General features: G+C 41.1%; 1 protein-coding gene across 3 annotated transcripts in view; it reads right to left on the bottom strand.

The window, feature by feature from the left end:
* Positions 1-16437, bottom strand: part of basp1 (brain abundant, membrane attached signal protein 1) — a 54963-nt gene that overhangs the window by 18375 nt on the left and 20151 nt on the right. Inside the window, exon 1 of one of the 3 annotated variants that reach the window (XM_032531111.1) lies at positions 15056-15108. The exons of the other annotated variants lie outside the window; for them this stretch is intronic. The gene's annotated coding sequence lies outside the window, so the exon portion shown is untranslated. Of the gene's footprint in view, positions 1-15055; positions 15109-16437 lie in introns of those variants that run through there. 3 annotated transcript variants of the gene reach the window in all.

Genomic DNA, 16437 nt, shown 5'->3' with positions numbered 1-16437 from the left:
TGGAGTCAGAGGGATGAATTTCTTTGCTTACTGATGACAAACATTTGCTCTCGGCTTGAAACTTTAAAGTTGGATGTCTTAATCCGTTTACTTATACTGAACAAAAACAAATCAAACAAAAATGACTTAAAGGTCTCGTGGCATGAAAATGAAAAGGTTTTTTTAACATTAATATGAGTCCCCCCCAGCCCGCCTATGTCCCCCCAGTGGTTAGAAATGGTGATAGGTGTAAACCGAGCCCTGGGTGTCCTGCTCTGCCTTTGAGAAAATGAAAGCTCAGATGGGCCGATCTGGAAACTTGCCCCTTATGAGGTTATAAGGAGCAAGGTTACCTCCCCTTTATCTGCTTTGCCCACCCAGAGAATTTGGCCCCCCCCATGAGAGAGAGACATCATGGCTTTCAAACAAGTAAAGTGGCAGTAGTAGTAGTAGTAGTAGTATTATAAAGTAGTCTTTATAATGCGTAGACTGGGGAGATGTTTGGCCCATTTTGGCTTGAGTTTAAAGCTTTCCCATGCACAAGACTATTGAGAGCGTCTTAGGTCTTAAACATATCATTTCTAACGGTAAACTGTGAGTGGCCCAAAATGCACCAGGTAGACAGACGTCATATGAGACACAGATTTCTGAGCCATCCCATTACGAAACCTGGTTTTAGTCTGGGAGGGGAACATCGTTGATGCGACGAAGCCGCTCTGACAGAGCTGTGCGAACATTAAATGTGTCCTCGTCAACAGGCGAGGCTGCCAGGATGATGAAATGAACCTAGCAGCTGATAAGGAACACCTGGGTGCTTTATACTTTAATGTGCATCTCGTAAACGACCTGGTACATGTCAAGTCTGACTTACGTATGTTAGATCACGAGTGGTTTATGATGGCTTTTTCTGTGATTGGTTGAGCTCTGCATACACAACAGACTAGATGGCCGTGTGCACTGGTTTACATATATATTCATGAGCAGCAGAAGACCGCAGTGCAACAAACACATAACTGCTGTTTATTGGCAGGAAATCAAACTCCTCTGCCACATTTCCTCTGAAAAGGAACAGTTCCAATCCCATCCGAATTGTTTAGTTTTTGGTCTGGTGGGTTTACATGTTAAAGGTCCCATTGCATGTACATTTCACTTTATGAGGTTTTTTTAACAATAATATGAGTTCCCCCAGCCTGCCTATGGTCCCCCAGGTTCTAGAAATGGTGATAGGTGTAAACCAAGTCCTGGGTATCCTGCTCTGCCTTTGAGAAAATGAAAGCTCAGATGGGCCGATCAGGAATTTTACCCCTTATGAGGTCATAAGGGGTAAGATTCCAGATCAGTTACTTCCCCTTTCTCTGCTTCGCCCGCACAGAGAATTTGCACGACCCATGAGAGAGAGACATCATGGCTTTCAAACGAGCAAAGTGGCCGTTGGTCAAGACCACACCCCCAGCCTCCACCTCGCGCCCCCCCCCTCAAAAGCTACTGACTCAGAAATGGTACATCCTAAGGAAAGCTAATTGTGGGACTGGCTCTAGTGGCTGGAACTCTGCACCAAGGCTGAATTTGGGAAAGAGACTTCAGATACAGTGTTAGGGACCACTAGGGTCTATATAAAAGAGACTTCAGCTACAGTATTAGGGGACCACTAAGGTCTATATAAAGAGACTTCAGATACAGTATTAGGGACCACTAAGGTCTATATAAAAGAGACTTCAGATACAGTATTAGGGACAACTAAGGTCTATATAAAAGAGACTTCAGATACAGTATTAGGGGACCACTAAGGTCTATATAAAAGAGACTTCAGATACAGTATTAGGGACCACTAAGGTCTATATAAAAGTCTTCAGATACAGTATTATGGACCACTAAGGTCTATATAAAAGAGACTTCAGATACAGTATTAGGGACCACTAAGGTCTATATAAAAGAGACTTTAGATCAAGTATTAGGGACCACTAAGGTCTATATAAAAGAGACTTCAGATACTGTATTAGGGGACCACTAAGGTCTATATAAAAGAGACTTCAGATACAGTATTAGGGACCACTAAGGTCTATATAAAAGAGACTTCAGATACAGTATTAGGGACCACTAAGGTCTATGTAAAAGCATCCAAAGAGCACCATGTCATGGGACCTTTGATATTGGCTGTGCCTATTAAATTCAATCATATTAAAGATCCATTTTATAAAACATAGCCTACTTAAGTAAATCTTACACCAAGTTCCGAAGCTTACTAACGCCTTAAGTTCTTCAACGTGGACCCCAGGAAGACAAGCTGGGTTTAAGTGCACAGCTAATGGCAATCCTACATTAACTAAACTAAAGCATTTCTTTATGGAAAGAAATTTAGAGCAGTTTCTTTTTGATTTGCAGTGTTGTGCTGCAACAATATCTGCAGCTCAGCATCCCCACGATAACGGGCTCATACACAGACTCAACAGTTCTACTGCAGCCAACTTTACGGCCATCTACTCGATTGATGTAGTCCGATTTAATTTAATGCACTAATGGCCCGCTGTTTGGACCGCATCCATCATTTTCTGTGGCCCAACTGAAAAACTCTTTGTCAACCGGCCAAAAGCCATAAACATAATATATACAGTACATGTACGGGATAATGAAACTCAAAGGTTTCCAAGATTGTTTTTTCCCCCAATCCAGATCATATTCCAGTTGATCCACGATGGACTGAAGCCTCATGTGTTGAAAGACACTGCACCAAACACCAATTAACTCAGATGGTTTTGCCATGAATCCACATTTTAACCCTTGTGTTGTCTTCCCGTCAAAATTAAAAACATTTTTGTTGACACTTTTTTATCGACATTTTTAACTTTTTCTTAAGTTTTTGTTCCTTTTGTCAATGTGTGTCACTTTTTTTTGACGTCTTCAACACTACGTAACACTAACTTGTTAACTAGTTTTACAGTTATTTTTGGAATTTATGGACAATAAACCTAATTTATAGGAAATTATACCTAATGTTTGAGTTAGAAAAGCAGAAATTAGGAATTATTGAGACTAAAATGAAAGGAATGGATGTTGATGATAATCACAGACTGGAATATGTCAACTTTTACTCAACACTATTTCAACAACACTTCAATTTGTTTTTCAAATGCTATAAAATTGAATAAGACGCCCCGAAATTAATGAAAGTAGAGATTTGTACTTGGCAAAGAGCGTTGGGTGGAATCAATCATGTTATTTTGGGGAATTAAAAAGAACATTGATATATGACAACATGACGGTTAATGTTTTGTGGCTTTCATGTCTGTGAATTCTAGATGTCACCAATAGAGAAATCGTCAACAGAGGTAACTTTGCGCACATCTTGTGGAAAAAAACAAACCAAAGTCTGTTTGATGCCTCGTAGGAAGAGACATCTTCTGCCCGTGTCTTTATAACAACTCTCTTTAAAATGACTACATCAACCATGACTGATGACTTTGAAGCCAGAGCGTCAGGGCCACATCTGGACTTCTCCAGTGCTTATTGAAACCCCAACTTGTTGCTCAAAGTACAAGCTCAGTGTCATGGTCAAAATGTCTGGTTTCACTTCTGCTAACGTGCCTGGTTTTGAATTGGTTAGATTTAGAGCATATTAAGACCTAAACATGGCTGACCTTCCACTTTCACCAATACATAAACCAACTGAGCTATGTCCTTAATTTTGTTATTATATTAGATTATGCATTTGTAAAAACGTCTTTCTGCAGAAAGTCTTGATGACTTAGGGCTTTAAGACACTGACCATGTCACCTTTCGTCTCTCTCTCCACTCACTTTATGTCGACTCTCTACTGTTACTTATATAATAAAAGCACAAATGCTTCCAGAAAAAGTTTCTTCAAGTTCTATTTTCACCTTTAGCACTTTGAATTGCCTTGTTGCTGAAATGTGCTATACAAATAAAGCTGCCTTGCCTTGCCTTGCCTTTAAATATCTTTCGTGCTTGACACTTTGTTATTCAATCTGCCATCTTGACCAGCCCTAAGGCTTTTTTGTGCGTTTTAATCAATGTCATCATTGTTTATCTATCAATCTATCTATCTATCTATCTATCTATCTATCTATCTATCTATCTATCTATCTATCTATCTTGCTATCTCTCTGCAATGACCCTGATGAGAGGAAGAATACTAAAAACTAGTTTCTAAAAGCATCCAATGGTCTAAATTACAGGAGAAATACATTAGTTATCAACAGTCAAACTCAGATTGTTTATTCTGAGGTCTTGCCAGGACCTGAAAATGTTAAGAGTTGGTATTTTACAAGTAGAAAGCCATTTGGTTGAGAACAATGGAGATACAGAAAATGAGACTTCTTTTTCTTTCTTGTCCTCTAATCATCTTCTGGGTCTTCAGATCAGTTTGGGAACCACAGGGTTAGGGGCTCGAGAAGGGGCAGTACGCAAATGGCGGTCCTCACATGTATAGAAGTACAAACATTTGTGTGTTGTTGAGGTAGAGAGGTGATTATGACCAACCAGTGGCCTCCTGAATGTGACAGTCTGTCTCTACAGAAGGCCACAGAAACACTGCTGACGCACGCAGACACACACACACACACATACACACAAACACGTACATAAGCACGTACTTTGGGAAAAATCAGATAAACACACACACACTATTTATTAATGAGCAATGGGGACAGTGTGTCTGAGAAATACGCAACCTCTGACCGGCCCGCAGCTCGGTTCACTGCTAACAAACACACACACACACATACACACACACACACACACACACACACACACACACACACACACACACACACACGGCCATCCGTCAGTCTCAAGGTTGCTATAAAGAAAACAAGAAGGGGCCCTGCGTCACGAAATGTAAACCAACTCACATTTAAAGAGACAGCGTGGCTAATAAATGTCTGTGGAGACACAGGGACAGGCAGGAATCTGTGTTTAGACAGACAGGGAAAAATATGAATGTGAATATGAATATGAATCAGAATATGTGTTACACTACTTTTTTCTATTTACTAAAAGTGACACTAGAAACAGCTGTGTGCTCTGGTTTCCTGCTGGGTTCACTGACTCATGGACTGGGACTTCTCAGTACTCAGACAACACTAAAAATACAACTCTAAAATACAATGCTACAAGTAACGTTCAGCTGTGTGAAAGTGTCGACAACTCTTCCAGTGAGATGAAAAGTTAGACGTTTCCAGAAAATATGATGTTTTGATGAAATTAAAAACCAGGGGTTGATATGTAGACTGTGTTTGTGAAGTCAAAACATCTGGATCACCCCCTGGTGGCTGGCTGCAGTATAAGACATAAACCCCTGCACCCTCCATGTTAGCGGCTGGGACTAAACTGAAAAGTCAAAGTACATGTCAAATAATTTTTTTCCCCCCCAAATATAATTTCTGTTGTTTTACGGAGTTCTGAACAAGCTGGTGTTTGCACAAATGTTAATTTTTCTGATCAGTGTTTTTTTTCTTTTTTCAATTAGTAATTTGATGCTATAAAACGTCTGAAACCTCATGATAGACAGATTGATTGATTGGTTGGGTGGGTGTGTGGGCGGGACTTGGATCCTGCAGCTCCACCGCTCAATCAATACTGGGCAGACTCCGGCTCCAAACTTGGGGATAGACCGATTATCGGCCCTGGCTGTTTATCGTCCGTTTTTGGAACTTTGCAGATGATATCAGCAGTATCAGCGTTTTATTTGCCTGCTAACCGATAAAGTTAATGAATTCCAAAGTGCTCTACTTTGGCTCGGCTACAGCTCTGCGTCTGTCCCTCTGCCGCAGTTTGACTCACCACTGAGTCTGTCTTAATGTCCTGCATACAACACTATCTGACTGTTACTGGGTATTATGTTCAAAGTTTCTATTTTATTTAACACTTCTGTTGGCCTCGGGTCAAATTTGACCCATTTTCTAAAAGTTAATATAGCAGAAACTTGGGTTTCTATCAACCAAAATGTCCAAAAAAACAACGTGGATGGTTCCATACGACGCTCTTTAAAAGTAAAATAAATGATTGGTTTACAACTTTTGGGATGTTTTGTTAAATTGTATAGCATTTGGAGAAAAGAATTGGAGAACATGTTGAAAAGAAGTGACAAAAATGAAAAAAAGCTTAAAAAACGTTGGGGGGAGAACAACAAAAACATCACAAAAAAAAGCGCAGAAGAAAAATGGCAAAAACATTGGGGAATGTCAAAAGAGGGGAAAAAAGTTTTTTTAATTTGGACCCAGAAAAAAAAAAAGTTGTTGTGCAGTTGTTCCAAAAATCTGTCATGAGTTTCATTAACTACTAAAAATCAGTTTCAGCCTTGAAAAAAAGTGGCTCCCTATCCAAAAATACAAGATGGCCTTTGTACGGTGGGAGGTACTTCTTCTTTTCGTCAACCTATAGGTAAACACATGCAACTGGTTTAGTTCTTTAAAAGACATTGATGATAACTGCAGCCTGAACAAATTAAACCGGAGCATATAGTCTGCAGGTAGAGCCATGCAGAAGGTAGAAAAAGGAAATAGCAACTGCACCGACTCAGGTGTCAAATCCCAGACTAAAAAATTACACTCAGCACATATGTTTCTAAAAACTATCTCCAGAAACAGTCGAGAAATAATTCCCTGGGGTCCAGCTTTCCATGCAGGAGGGTGAGTATAGGTCCTGATACTAAACCTGCTGACAACCCACAGCTTCCAGCTCCTCCATGACTCATCACTTGCTTATGAGGAAACATGCAAATGTAGAATATGCTGTACTAGACGCCACTGGCCGGGAGTCCTCCATCACTGGATGCATGAATGAGCCGGACGAGTTTCAGTCCATTTATTGTGATGCTATTTATGGAGCTGTAGGTGACCTTTGGCCTCATTTAAATCCAGTGCATACCTTTTGTACGGACTTGATGCCACTGGTGGAAGAAGTACTCCGATCCTTTATTTAACCCTGTTGTGTTGTCCTCGGGTCAAATTTGAGCGGTTTACAAAAACTTTCTATATCAAAAAAAGAATGTTGAAAAAAGTGACAGATGTTGAAAACAAAACTACAAAAAATCTGGAAAAAAAGCAACAAAAACATTCTGTTTTTTTTAAACGCTGAAAAAGTGACCAAAACAATTGGGAAAAAGTGACAAAAAACCTCAAAAACACTGGAAAACGTGACAAAGAAATTGTTCCAAAATGTTTTTACTAAAACGTAATTTAAAGAATTACAAAAAATAGGAATAAAATTGACAAAAATATTGAGAAAAGTGGAGAAAAAGAACAACAAAATGTTGAAATATTAACCCAGGAAAACCCAAAGTTGCAGGTCAATGGGAAGACAACACAAGGATTGAGTAAATGTACTAATGTAAAACTGCATAAAATACTCTCCTACAAGTAGAAGTCCTGCCTTAGAAATGTACATTAAAGGAGAAATCCAGTTGATTCCAACACGTAGCTCTGTTGTTTGGAAATGTGTAGTTCTGTCAGTCAGAGAGAAAAATGAAACCAATCGGTGCTGTCTACACCGTGTTATCCTCCTGCTAGAGTTAGCACCCAACAGGCTTAAACAGGGCAAGTTATACACATGTTTTTAGCTTCTAAACATGTTGAAAATGTCATTAAAAGTGCCTACCCATGTGCAGTGATTCCTTCCGAGTGAACACAGTGAATCTGACTGCTGGAGATGTGAAAGAAATGCATGAAAGTTGTGCTAATCCATACCTATGGATTAACACAACTTTCATGTTTTTAGGGTAGGCACTTGTAATGACATTTTGAACATGTTTAGAGGCTACAAACCCGTTTAAAACTTGCCCTGTTCAAGCCTGTTGGGTGCTAACACTAGCTGGAGGATAGCACGGTGTAGGCAGCACCGATTGGTTTAGTTGTTTTCTCTACTGACAACACGACACATTTCCAAACAACAAAGCTATGTGTTGAAATCAACCGGAATTCTCCTTTAAGTAGAAATATGTGAGTATCATTAGTAAAATGTACTTTTAAAAGTTGAAAACTCCTTCCATTTTAGAAACTGCAAACGATTCAAACAGTTTTTTACTGGTCTAATCATTTCAGCGGGACTTGTTGGCCGTTATATTGTTGGCTAGTTTTATTCAAAACAAAACATCATATTTGATAAACATGTGTTTTGTGTTCAAAATTTCTAATTTGTAAGGTAACTAAAGTTGTCAGAGGAATGTAGTGGAGTAAAAAGTACAATGTTTCTCTCTGAAAATGTAGCGTAGGAAGTAGCATAAAAAACCCTGAGTACCTCAGCATTTGTACTTAAGTACAGTACTTGAGTAAATGCACTTTGTTACTGTACATTTCACCGCTGCTGTGTGCTGTGTGTGACTTTCAGCTGAAATGATCCAGCTCATGACCATTTAAGTCAAGGACTCTTCCTGCAAAAAAAAGCCAATAGTATTCTTGTTCCTCTTCCCGGCCTCTCTCGTTCATTAGCACAAGCCCCGGGCTCAGACCATCTTTGGTGGTGGTGTTTTAAACTGCCTGTCTACCAGATGGGGGCTGTTGCAACGTCAGTGCAGTACAGATGGTGTCAGGTAAGTTGTCAATCCCAAAACAAGGTCACCACATTTGCCCTTTAGATCATTTCCTGTCATCTAAAGTGCCTTTTGATCAGAAAAGGGTTTAGAGCCACAATAAGTTACACAAATGTGGAATTTGCCTTGATGAATGGTGCTGCAGATGAGCAGAAAGGATTGCTTCTGACTTGTGTGGTTGTCTTTGTCAGGGTAAAGGAATGAAGATGATTCTTTAATATGCGTATTAAACACCAGCTTGTTCTTTTGGGACAATAAAATCTTATCTTATCATCTTATCTTGTCTTAATAGTCCCGTGCACATTTTCCTGGTTTGAGTATGATGAACATCCTCAAGCAGGAAGTCAGACAGACTTTTTTGTTGACATAGGCAAAAAAACATCCCTAGTCATAATATCCAGCTATGGTTTAGAGGCACAAACTGGCAGAAAAGCAGAGAGAGAGAAACATTGGTCAGTATATAAATAGGATCTGTGTTTCCGGGCCTCTGTAGCGGCTCCACCTCCAACATGTTTACAGGACTGAGCTGGTGGTTAGCGGTGCTGTTCACCACTTCTGGTCCTCTGGCACACTTCTACTGTCACCTTATAAATCACGTGTTGTACTATCTACAATGTCGTCAGTATTTGTGAACATCTAGTCTAGCATGGCCCAGTCTGGGATGGGAGAGAAACATTGTCATTTCTTAAAGTGCCCATATTACGAAATACATCACATTTTCTGGGATTTGAGGTGTTATTTTGAGTCTCTGGTGCTTCTAAACGCATTCCCACTTGGGAAAAAAAACTATCTGTGGTGTTTTGAGTGAGATCCGGTTTCAGTCTCCAGGTGAAATGTTCATCATCTACACGGCTTTCTCAGGGCTGCCAACTTTTCCCAAAACCTTGGAGTGAGATTTGGGGGGGCCAACCCATATTTTGCCACGTACAAAGCAATTTCTTTGGGTCTTTATCCTTTAGGGTTTAAATTTTGATTTGTCATATGTGGGGGGGTGGTGCTCTCCCTAGGGGGGTCTGGGGGTATGCCCCCCCAGGAAAAAAAATTGAAAAATAAACCATTAAATGGCACTTTCTGGAGAGTTTTTTTGCAAAAAAATGGAGAAATCAAGTCTTACATGATATGTGCAAAACTGTAGGGTTAAGAACCTTTGTGTTGTTGTAGTATCAACAGGTTTTACGGCATTCAGCATTTACATTATATACATTATTAACTTCTTATGATATAAGAACTGACCCAGACAACGTGCCAAACATAATGAACCACATGAAGAGACAGTAGCAAATCTTATCAACAGCTGAGAAGATTTGGGTCTGTGGTGAACAGGTCCAGGGGTCCCTGGTGTAGGGACAAGGGACCCAAAGTTAAATTAATGTTGAGGGATCAACTAAGACCACTGAAATTCTAAAGAATAAGAACCACTGATCTACATAAATTCTTATCCTTTAACCTTTGTGCCAAGGTTCAGTAATGTTTGGCCCTCATCCTCTAGGCCCCACTTACTGGATTTACTTTTTGGGAAAAAAAAGACTATTTGTTCATTTCATAAAACATCAAATTAATTATTTACAGTTACATTTAGAGATGCACCGAGGTTTAAGAAGCACAATAGTGGCCCAACGTTGCAGTATAGTATATATAGTATAGTGTATAGGCTATATAGTATAGTATATATATATAGTATAGCTCAGATGTGTTTCATCAGATTTCTGCTCATGTTTACAACTTTGTGCACATTCAAAATATAACTCCTCCCATCTCTGTTGGCCGAGATTTGGAGAGTTGTAATATAGTCAGCTGTGCAAGTCTTTGCTCCGCTGATATGGTGGATCTCACTCAGACCGTCTGACGGACACAGAGGCCCATTCGGGTCTCTGGTCTCTGACAAAGTTTAGAGGCGGCTGTCCGCTGCGCATTATCGGAGGACTACACGGATGCAACGCGTCACTGTCCACAGCAGAGCAGGTCCACTAACATGAACTGAAGTTGCTACGCTACCAGCCGCGCTGCTCACCTCTGTTACAAAGAGAGTGGTCACGAAGCGACGGACGGGTCTGTGATACTCAGAGCTCATACCTAAAGCCGGGGAAATGGGATGGATCGTAAAAAAATGTTCTCAGTTTGCGACAATTCGAAACTTTCACAGACAGGGAGCGCTCTTGAACCCCCTCACAGTCTCTGAAAGCACAACTAGTCGATCATAAGTGGCTCAACAGCTAAATCTATAGATAAACTCATCTATCAGAAATTTGACCGACCGGGTTGACACTTTAGCGTGAGAAATCGGGGGTGTGGCGTGTGAGCGTGTGAAACCAGTCAAATGCGTGTGTCTCACGGCCAATGCGTGAGAGTTGGCAGCCCTGCTTTCTACGTCACTAGAGACGAGGTAGCTAACCGTAGCATGCTAGCTCGTTCTCAATGGAAAACACTGCTCCAACAGCCACTAGTTGACCATAATCTCCAAAAGAACTACTTCCTGTCCCTGTTCTACTTCATGTCCCTGTTCTACTTCCTGTCCCTGTTCTAAAGGTATTCCACAAGTGTCCCTGGTCTAGAAGAAGTCTCCCAGCTGATCCTGCCTTGGACTGACCAAAGCTGGAGAAAGAGTTATCAGCTGATGGATCTTACCGAGCTACTGAGCATGTGCAGCTCCCAACAAAGATATGATAGAAGAGAGATGTCTCACTCTGGAGCTAAAACTAGTGAGATGTCTCACTCTGGAGCTAAAACTAGAGATGTCTCACTCTGGAGATAAAAGTAGCCAGATGTCTCACTCTGGAGATAAAACTAGTGAGATGTCTCACTCTGGAGATAAAACTAGAGAGATGTCTCACTCTGGAGATAAAACTAGTGAGATGTCTCACTCTGGAGATAAAACTAGTGAGATGTCTCACTCTGGAGATAAAACTAGAGAGATGTCTCACTGGAGATAAAACTAGTGAGATGTCTCATTCTGGAGATAAAACTAGAGAGATGTCTCACTCTGGAGATAAACCAGAGACCCGAACACACTGCAGCAATGTGCAGTACAACAAAAATATGGTGTTTTTTGAAAATGAAACCACCCGCGGCGTTAGGCGTTGGCCGCACTGACGGTGCCGCTGCAAAAATAGCCTCGGGAAGACACTTGTTATGGTGGAACGCGCAAGTCCGAAAGTTGTTTTAGTCGTGCAACAGAAAATTATAATAATAATACACATTATTAATCCCCTATGGGGCTACACACAGGCCTAAAATACACACACATGCTCAGGTCCTTTTACATGCACTAATGGCGAGATGTCAAAAGTGTGTGTGTGTGTGGTGGGGGGGCATGAGACTGCTGAACAGGCGCCCTGAGCGGTTGAGGGGGGTTCGGTGCCTTTCTGGGGGGGCACCTTAGCCGTAGCCAGCAAGTGAACTGTCGTCTCTCCAGCTACCAGTCCACACTCTGAACTTTGGGCCGTATGGGGATTTGAACCAGCGACCCTCCGGTTTACAACCCAACTGGACTGGGCTACTCTGATTGGACAATCTAGCTGTCTGGATTTACCCTGCAGAGATCTGAGGAGCAGAATCTTCCTGGAGACACCAGAGCAATCCCGGAAACGAATCGCGATATAGACGAGTGGATAACAGATCCTTTGCAGCCTCTTTTGAGAATCCGCCTTTTTGTTCTTCTCATCCTCTTTTTGTCTGTAAAGTGGTTTTTAGAGCCCCATAAGCTGATCCTGCTTACGTGTCAGTAAATGTCAGACCGTGGCTTCGACAAATCTTCACCACCTTCGACATTTAAGGGTTTTACCTATTGCCCTCTGAAATCCGGCTGCAGAATGAGACCGGTCTATCAGCAGCACTACAGAAAGCAGAAGAAACGGTCAAAGTAGTAAAGTTTGGACAATAAAACACTCCGGTGTAGACTTCATGTGAAGAAAAAAAGAAACCAAGTCACCATGAAGGGGTGGAAAGGTTTTCCTCTTCACACAAAACCAAAAGTAGCTTCCTTAACCTTCTATATTAAAGGCTTTGTTAGTTATCGTCCATCATTACTAAGGCATTCTCAGTGGCCGAGCCTTAGCCAACGCTTCACTTTCTAATCAGAGAGTTTTCCAAAGAGAAGACCCAGGTCACAGGTCACAGGGAAAACTCTGTATAAGACCTGCAGCTTTAGATGTTATGGTGAAGCATCTCAGGTTCCGATCTTGTGGAAAAAGCAGGAAAAGATTTACAGTATGTCAAACACATGGAGTCACACAGTTGACTATCTTATCCTCTATGACTTGATGTGTGGACAAGAAGCTGGAGAGATGCCAGAACCCCCCCCCCCACCTGGTCTGGCAGCCCACTAACTCTGTCATCTCTCCATTTGTGCATGAGTAGGTCTTGAGCATGTATGTTTGTTGTGTTATGGTTGTCTTGCTACTGGATGCCTAAAATCTATCTATCTATCTATCTATCTATCTATCTATCTATCTATCTATCTATCTATCTATCTATCTATCTATCTATCTATCTATTCCCACGCAAAGTTACAACATTGTTGCATTTCAAGCACTTTCACCTCTTCTGATTTAAAAAATGCTAATAAAAAGAGTTTTGAAATAAAAAATGACAATACCAAGACCTGATGACCAGCGGTGGAAAAAGTTCAACACTAATTAAATCATCCAATGAAACTAGAAACAATGCTGAGAAACTGTAACTGTGCGTTGTGTTTGTGGAGTTTGGCGTCTCAGCTTGCTTCACGCCTCGTTGTTTGGTTCATTTCCACCGTTTACTCTGGACGCGAGCCAATGGATTTCCATAACTCTCGTGTTTCTTTCCCGTCCGGGTTGTCGTGAACTTGATGAGCCGTGATGTGACAGATTTGAAAGTCTAGAAACCCGTTGACTCCTCTGAATGTGAAGTTGAAACAACTCAAATGAGCACTGGTTGAGTCTGGAGGAGTTATAAGATAACAAAGCCATAAATAAACGCATAAATGTCCTTCTGACATATGTTGATACTTCATTCTAAGTTGATTCTAACAACAGGAAGCACAGTGTTTTACTAACTTGTCTCCACATCAGAAGAGCAGCTCATAAAAAAGCACTTAACCCTTGTGTTGTCCTCAGGTCAAATTGACCCGTTTCAACGTGTTTTTATATCAGAATTATTAGATTTATTTCAACCAAATTGCCCAAAAATAACATGAATGATTCCATACGTTCTTCAGGTGACATATTAATGATTACTTTTATTGATTTTTTGGGTGTTTTATTTAATCTTATAGCATTTTAATTCTATTTTTTTAATGGTTTCAAAACAGTATCTGGAGTAAACGTTGACATCTACCCATCTGAGATCCACTCAACATCCTCTGATCTTAACTATTGGTCAAAATAATTCATAATTTCTGCCTTTTTAACTAAAAACATATGTATAATTTGATATGAATGAGGTTTGTTGACCACGAATTCCACCAACAAGTGTAAAACCTGTTATTAAACCAACTCAGGTTTTTAAAAAAAGTGCCAAAAGCTGGAAAAAGTGACAAATTAATCAGAAAAAGCAACAAAAACATTGAAAAAGCACAAAAAAAAGGTTAATTTTCAATTTCTACCTGGAAGTTCATGGTAACGGGAAGACAACACAAGGGTTAAGCATTTATTTACAACTTTATTATCGTTAAACTTATTGCATGTTCCCAACTTCTTTCTATTAAATAAACAGCAGCAAAGTCCCCAGAGGACTCCCGTCCTCTGGGAAAATACGTCTCTCTGGAAATACAAAGTGGAGCATGTCCTCATGAAACCGATCATTTCTCTGCCACAAAACACCATCATAACTATAGATTATTATTATTTAAAGTGAGGAAAAACGAATCTGTGAACAGCATTAGAGAATCTGTTGTTCTATGAGGTTTTTTTCCTAGACTTGAAAGGGGGAAGTAGAGGGGGGGATGACATGCAGCAAAGGGCCACAGGTCGGACTCAAACCCGGACCGCTGCAGGACTCAGCCAACACGGGGCGAACCCTCTCACTAGGGGAGCCAGAGGACGCCCGACAAGCTACAATTTAACTAACTAGGCAATGGTGCACCTTTAATTTACATCCACAGAAGTGCTTGTTTGGCCCATGACAAGTAATTATTCAGAGGATTTCTCAGGATGTTGCCTCGTCACAGCCGCTCTCGGTCCTGTTCTCAACCCTTTCTACCACCGATGTGTTGCTCTTTTGATGTATGCCCTCCTGTTTCTACCTTCTCATGAGTTTCTCCTAATGTCAGCAATTGGTTTTTACATTGTTACAGAGTGAGATCCTTTTTTTAAACATAGGAACATCCTAACCAAAAGCCACCAGACACCATGTAAACACACAGCAATTCTGTCATCGTAAAATACCCATCAGTCAAAGTCGACAGAAACAAAATAAAACCATGAAAAGAACCAACAATCACCACTCTGGCTTGGTTGGAATAAACACAGTTTACAATTGACATGAGGAAATTATTCTGGCTTTATACACTCCAAAAGTGCTGTTTATACTGCATGAAAATGTTGAATTTGTGTGGACGTCAGCCACAGATGTCGGTTATCTCAGGTTCCTCCTGTATGAGGTGTTCAGGGAACACTCGGATGCTTCTGAGCCCTGACCAGCCCTGATAATCAATGAACATAGGTCCCTGCCGTGTATAATAGGCCATCAGAGGTTGAGGGTTCAGCGTGTACAGCTGGGTTGAGCAAGGCAGCATTACACCAAAGGTTAAGAGTTTTACTTCCAGTGTGGGCAGAGCTCAGCAGTATTTCTGCTTATGGAATAAGGTCAGAAGCTTACATATTTCATCACTTCCTGATTTAATAAAGCAGAACCGGATGTTTGTGACTCAGAAGGACCCAAACTAAATATAACAAATACAGCGTGACCTCATGTTTCATGAGAAGACGGAAGTCGAAAAAAAGGAAGTATATCCGCTGGTTAAACATACTTGTATGAGTCAAAGGACATAACTTTAATTTGATTTTGGCCCAAACTGAAATGTGTCCAAAGCACAGAGTATTGAAAACTGACAAGAGCATCAAATATCTGCTGTGTGGGATATCTTGGGATATCGTGAGAATGCAGCTGCCGTGCAAGGTAAGGAGTATGCACCACTAAAGCATTATAACAACTGACATGGGGCTCAGATGCTAGAGGGGTCGACTATCAATGGGAAGGTTGGTGGTTCGATCCCTACCCCTGCAGTTCCATGTCAATGTCCTTGGGCAAGACACTGAACCCCGAATTGCTCCCGATGCTGCGCCATGGCAACTCTGTATGGCAGCCTCGGCCACATCCTCAATCCCAATTTGTAAAATACGGATGCTTGGTATAGTCTGTTTGGGACACAGCAGGCAGAGCAGCAGCCTGGTAGCGAGTAGTATGCAAGTCCAAAATGCCACAAATGGAGGTTGGTTCGGGTGGTGGATGGGTCTTTCACCCAGGAAATAGGGGTACCTGTCCCGTTTGTGTCCTGCGTGTCACATAAACCCCACCTATGAACTTCCAGACCCGCCGTATAACTTTAGCGGAGCGCAGAGCCACTTCTTGCGGGATGCGCTCCGTCGCAGCTGGTGGAATAACAAGTATCGTCTTGAATGGCGGCTACTGCAGGCGAATCGCATCTCAGACACGCCTGGTGGCATTTAGGGGTTATGTTAAGTTAAAATAGGTCATTGTTGACTTTTGGTTTCACATGGGACACAAAATTCCAGTTTCCCGGGTGAAAGTCCTGTGTTTTTTTGTCCCATCCATCCACCCCAACCTTCTCAATACGCAGACTTTGTCGCTCTTTATATTACGTCCTCCTCCCGCCACAAAAAAAATAAATATGGGTTGAAATAAGCTGCTTCTACAAACAACCTATGGGATTGTTTTTTTAGGGAGGACGATCTCACGTCACATATCACCCTATGGAA

Source organism: Etheostoma spectabile, chromosome 12 (assembly GCF_008692095.1).
Source record: "Etheostoma spectabile isolate EspeVRDwgs_2016 chromosome 12, UIUC_Espe_1.0, whole genome shotgun sequence".
Classification (NCBI taxonomy): domain Eukaryota; kingdom Metazoa; phylum Chordata; class Actinopteri; order Perciformes; family Percidae; genus Etheostoma; species Etheostoma spectabile.
Note: the sequence above shows the minus strand (reverse complement) of the source record. Positions and strands in the feature narration are given on the sequence as shown.